Here is a 6,674-nt window from a genome sequence, read left to right on the forward strand (position 1 = left end):
TGCATCTATATTCATCAGGGATATTGGCCCGTAATTTTCTTTTTTGTAGTGTCTTTGTCTGCTTTTGGTATCATGGTGATGCTGACTAACTAGAATGAGCTTGGAAGCATTCCTTCCTTTTCAACTTTTTGGAATAATTTGAGAAGAATAGGTATTAACTCTCTGTAAGTATTTGGTAGACTTCGTCTGTGAAGCTGTCTGGTCCTGGACTTTTGCTTGTTGGGAGTTTGTTGATTACTGATTCAATTTCATTACTAGTAATCGATCTGTTCAGATGTTCTATTTCTTCCTGATTCAGGCTAGGAGGATTGCATATTTCCAGGAATTTATTCATTTCTTCTAAGTTGTCTAATTTGTTGGCATATAATTGTTCATAGTAATTTCTTAAGATCCTTTGTATTTCGGTGGTGTTGGTTGTAATATCCCTGCTTTCATTTCTGATTTTATTTATTTGAGCCCTCTATCTTTTTACTTCATGAATATAGCTAAAGTTTTATCAATTTTTTTTTTATCTTTTCAAAGAACCAGCTCTTAGTTTAATTGATCTTTTCTATTGCTTTTTTTTCGGTCTCTATTTCTTTTATTTCCACTCTGATCTTTATTATTTCCTTCCTTCTACTATCTTTGGGCTCTGTTTGTTCTTTTTCTAGTGACTTTAGGTATAAGGTTAGATTAACTGATATTTTTATTTTTCTCCGAGATAGACCTATAGCACTATGAACTTCCCTCATAGAACTGCTTTTGCTGCATTCCATAGATTATGGAACATTGTGTTGCGATTTTCATTGTCTCAGGGTATGTTTTGATTTTCTCTTTGATTTCTTTGAGGACTCATTGGTTATTTAGTAGCATGCTGTTTAGCCTCCATATGTTTGTGTTTTTTCTAGTTTTCTTCTTGTAATTAATTGCTAGTTTCATACTGTTGTGGTTGGAAAAGATACTTGATATGATTTCAGTCTTCTTAAATTTACTGAGACTTGTTTTGTGGCCTAACCTGTGACCTATCCTGGAGAATGTTCCAGGTGCACTTGAAAAGAATGTGTATTCTGCTGTTTTGGGATGGAGTGTTCTATATATACCTATTAAGTCCATCTGGTCTAATGGGTCATTTAAATCAGTATTTCCTTGTTGATTTTCTGTCTGGATGATCTATGCACTGATGTAAGTGGGAGTGTTGAAGCCCTCTACTATTATTTGTGTTAGTGTCAATTTCTCCCTTTATGTCTGTTAATATTTGCTTCTTGTGTTTAGGTGCTCCTATGTTGGGTGCATAGATATGTACAAGTGTTATATATCATTTTGTTGGATTGATCCCTTTATCATTATGTAACACTATTTATCTCTTGTTATAGTCTTTATTTTAAAATCTATTTTGTTTGGTATAAGTATTCTTAGTCCAGAATTCTTTTCATTTCCATTTGCATGTAATATCTTTTCCATTCCTTTACTCTCAGTCTGTGTGTGTTTTTAGACCTGAAGTGAGTCTCTTTTAGGCAGTATGTATATGCGTCTTTTGATTGGCACATTTAGTCCATTTACATTTAAGGTAATTATTGATAGGTGTGTACTTATTGCTATTTTGTTAATTGTTTTCTGGCTGTTTTTGTAGTTCTCTGTTTCTTCTTCTCTTGCTCTCTTCCTCTGTGATTTGTTGACTTGCTTTAGTGTCATGTTTGTATTCCTTTTTCATTATTTCTTTTGTATCTGTTATAGATTTTTGGTTTGTGGTTACCATGAGGTTCATATGTAACAACCTAGATATAAAGCAGTCCATCTTAAGTTGCTGGTCACTAAAATTCAAGTGCATTCGAAAAACACTCCATTTTTATTCTCCACCCCACAGTTTATGTTTTTGATGTCATATTTCATATTTTTTAATTTTATGTATGCTTTAAGCAATTATTGTAGATATAGATGATTTTACTACTTTTGTCTTCTAGCCTTAAAACTAGCTATATAGGGGCCAGCCCAGTGGTGTAGTGATTAAGTTTGCCCACTCTGCTTCAGTGGCCTAGGGTTCACTGGTTCAGCTCTTGGGCATGGAACCACACACCGCTCATCAAGCCACGCTGAGGGAGCATCCCATATAGATGAACTAGAAGGACCTACAACTAGGATATACAACTATGTACAGGGGCTTTGGAGAGAAAAAAAAGAGGGTGATTGGCAACAAATGTTAGCTCAGGGCCAATCTTCCTCACCAAAAAAAATAAAAGCATACCTTAAAAAAGCAAAACAAAAGGGGCTGGCCCCGTGGCCGAGTGGTTGAGTTCGCGCGCTCCACTGCAGGAGTCCCAGTGTTTCGTTGGTTCGAATCCTGGGCGCGGACATGGCACTGCTCATCAGACCACGCTGAGGCAGCATCCCACATGCCACAACTGGAAGAACCCACAACGAGAAATATACAACTATGTACTGGGGGGCTTTGGGGAGAAAAAGGAAAAAATAAAATCTTAAAAAAAATAAAAAAGCAAAACAAAAAACTAGCTATACAGATGGTTAATCCACTACCTTTACTACGTGTTTGCCATTACCAGTGCATTTTTTTCTTTCATAATTTTCTTATTTCTAGTTATAGTCTTTTCTTTGCCATTTAAAGGAGACCCTTTAACATTTCTTGTAAGGCTGGTTTAGTGGTGATGAACTTCAGCTTTTGCTTGTCTGGGAAACTCTTTATCTCTCCCTCAATTCTGAATGATAACCTTGCTGGGTAGAGTATTCTTGGTTGTAAGTTCTTTTTTCCTTTAAGCCCTTTGAATATATCATGTCATCCCTTATGGCCTGTAAAGTTTTTGCTGAAAAACCAGCTGATATTCTTATGGAGTTCCCTTGTATGTAACTAGTTATTTTTCTCTTGCTGCTTTTCAGATTCTCTTTTTATCTTTGACTTTTGACATTTTAGTTATCATGTGTCTTGGTGTAGGTCTCTTTGGGTTCATCTTATTTGAAACTTTCTGGAGATGCACAAAGATTTAAACAGAATGTCTTTAAGTGGCCAATGCCTGCCCATAAACAAAATGCAAACATGGGTGCTAAGACTCCTGAAAGAATTCCAACACCATATATCATCAAGATGATACAGAATATGCACAATAGGTAGAATATTTTCATTCCACAAATGTGGGTGTGAAAAAATAAATTTCTGTATTTTCCTATTACTGATCCTAATTTTTATGTCAAGCGCTATACTGTTTTATAGCAAGGAGTTAATCTAGCAATTTCCAGATAAACTCAATGGCTTTCACAACAATTAATAATTTAAAAACTGCCCTCTGCCTAGGGTTATTTGTAAGCCCTAAGGTAGGAGATGGTTCAGGGTTGGTGTGGAATGTTTCCTTCATATTTTCAACATTGACTCTTACTATATGTCATGGTCACATCGTGCCCTCCAGTTGTCACTGTTCTTCCCATACAGGTGATGATGACCGTTATGGCCATAGCACCACTATCCTTTTGCTCTATCATTCTGTGCCAGCATTTTAGGCAGCAACTTTCATTCCAATATTTGAGCCTTCCAATGCCTACCTCTTCTTGCCTTGGGTAATTTTCCCTTTGTTGCTGCTTTTCAGCAGCATTGTAAGAAAGGCAAGTCTGTAGGCACTGCTGTCATTCCAGGAACAAGAAGTACAGGGGAGCACTGTCCCTTCTACTCTGATTGAGAGAGAGAAACAGAGTAAAGAGACCCTCACCAATGTTTCATTGTATTCCTCTCCTTTTCAAACTCCTCATCCTTCACAGTGGCAAGGGTCTTTATGTACACTGAAGATTAGAAGGAAAAATCTTTACTTTAAGAATAGCAACCTCAGGGGTCGGCCCTGTGGCCAAGTGGTTGGGTTCGCACACTCCACTTCGGTGGCCCAGCGTTTCACCAGTTTGGATCCTGGGTGCAGACATGGCACCGCTCATCAGGCCATGTCGAGGCAGCATCCCACATAGCACAGCCAGAGGGACCTACAACTAGAATATACAACTGTGTACTGGGAGGCTTTGAGGAGAAGAAGGAGGAGGAGGAGGAGGTGAAGGAGGGGGAGGAGGGGGAGAAGAAGGAAGAAGAAGAAGAAGAAAAGAAGATTGGCATAGATGTTAGCTTAGGAGCCAATATTAAAAAAAAAAAAAAAAAGAAGAATAACAGGCTCAAGTTAGGTGACCCAAATATGGGCTGATCATAACAGGGGAGGGGAGAAATTTCATGGAAAAAAACCAGCTTAAATCTTATCACATCATGATGTCACATATGCTTACATTACTACATTCAAATGAACATCTAAAATTAAATTTAAAATTATTCTGGAGAACTCTTGTATCCTTGAGAATACATCTGCAGAACCCTGGGGTTACTTGCACTCTGATTCAAGAAAAACTGACTTAAAGGGAATTTAAAGGAAAATCTAGCCTAAACAAAAGCACACACACAAAATGTGCCTATAACTCCTGTCACCATAATTTTTGGGCCCAAACATTGTGTTGAGAAGCTTATTAGATTTCTTATTAAACATCTGAGAGTAATTAAGCTCTTTATTACCCAGCCAAAGGAGATAAAAAACCAAAGTAAAAAGCAATAAACTAGCATGCAAAGGACCTTGGCCTGGTGCTGTGATGCTGCATAAGTTAATTCTTTTCTCTGGCCCCTGTTTCCTCATCAGTGATGAGGGATAGAGTATTTGATATTCAATCTTGCTTCTGGCTCTAAGCCCTGTGAGTACTGTATTTTGGTAGAGACTTGGCATTAGGTGGGAAATCCTTGACATCTGGTGAGGCAGAGGGAATGATGAGGACAGACTGCCAGCACTAGATGCTGTGTGAGGACCTAAGTGGAGGTGGTGCAGATAGGGTGTCACCTGGGGACAGCATGAGTGCCCTGACTTTCTGGGGAAGGATGAGAAGTGCTAATGTCACAGTTTTGTCTGCAGGTTTAAGGAACTCATAACTAAACCCAGTCAAAGTCCACTTGTTGTCTGAGTTTCACTTTTCAGAGGTGAACATGCTGTTCTAATTGGAATCTCACTTTCAGAGCGGGCCTCAGGGATTTGGCTCTCCCTTCAGCTTGAGTGGGATCTTCACCGAAAGCCTGGGGGCACCAAGAGCTGCCTCTACCCAGTCTGGCTGTCCCACAGTTCTCTCTCCAGTCAGCACTGCAGGGCTCTGATCTGTCCTGGGACACCTGCTGCGTGGATGAAGCATACACCTGAGGCCAAGTGAGGAGAGGACCCAGCAGGCCCTGGTTTCACGTGAGTGGTTTGCAGAGTCCTTGGTGGAAGATGGCCAGGGGAAGTTGGGGGAGTCTACTGAGCTGAGGAAGCTGGGCATATAGACAGTCAGTCCCCTGCAGGGAAACTTGCCACTTGTAGTAATACCTCCCTTTGTATTTATACTCACACCCTACTTTATATTTTTCAATCTGATATCATAGCTCACGAGATCCTCACAATATTACTGTGAAGCAGGCTGGGTGAGGAGGGGCACTCGGTTAAAACTCAGAAGACCTGGATCACATTATCCATTTGTCACACATGATGTTGTGCTTGTGTCTCAGTCTCGGTTTCCTTGTCTGTCACACGGTGATAATACAGCTGGAAAAATGTTAGGAATGATTGTTTCCATCAGAGAGGAGAGAAAGGAAAGATTCAAAAAGTAAAGTGAGATTCTCAAGGTCACTGAAATAAACACAAAGTCACCTGTCTCCTAGAAATCTTATTCCACTTTGTTTTCTTTCTATAAAAATGTGTTGTTTTAACATATGATAAACTATATGTATTTTTAAAATTTATATAGGTATATAAGCTTCAAACTTCATGAAATGGATAAATTTATTCTCATCAGTTAGTTACTGTGGTCTCTTGGCATTTTGAGAATTTAACATTTGAGTTTTTTTTGTTGAAAAGAAAAACCTCTAATGACCCACAACATGTGGTAATTTCTAATTTTCTTTGGTGTGAATTTTAACAGTGCATGTATAAACCTTGGAATTCAGAGTTGTTATTCATTTAATGCCTAAATACAAACCACCACTTATCATCACATCTTAACACTTGTACTTTATCCAGAAAATTAAATGAAGCACCAGTTTTTGAGAATTTGGTGATACATATACATATTAAATCAAATCTCTTGACACTATCAAAGTTTACCATATTTAATATCAATGGCAGTTTCAGAAGACTCTTGTCCTACTTTTAAATGGTAAAATAGAGATGTAAAACATCTTATAACTAAAATGAGTTGATTTAAAGTTGACAACTTAAGTCCAGTTATTTATTTACAAAAATGTGCCTAAGATTTTTAGCACGCTGACAGCAGATGGTCTGTGGCCATGTTTTTCCTCGGCACTATTGACCTTTTGGGCTGGATAATTCTTTGCTGTAGGGGCTCTCCTGTGCATTGTAGGATGCTTAGCAGCATCCCTAGCTACTACCCATTAGATGTTCCCTGCCTCCAGTTGTGACAACCAAAAGAGTCTGCAGACACTGCCCGATGTCCTCCAAGTGTGAAACCGCCCCCTACCCCAGTGAGAACCCTGGGCTAAGGCAGTTATTCTCATCGTTTATACTGGCTCACAAGTCTCTCTCTGGGCACCAATGAAGGCTAAGATGCGTTCTCACAACTTCCTTCAAAGCTTCATTGATTTGGGCAACTTTTTTACTAGAGTGCATTTGTAGGTTTCCTCTTTGCTTTAA

Source organism: Equus quagga, chromosome 15 (genome assembly GCF_021613505.1).
Source record: "Equus quagga isolate Etosha38 chromosome 15, UCLA_HA_Equagga_1.0, whole genome shotgun sequence".
In the NCBI taxonomy this organism is placed as follows: domain Eukaryota; kingdom Metazoa; phylum Chordata; class Mammalia; order Perissodactyla; family Equidae; genus Equus; species Equus quagga.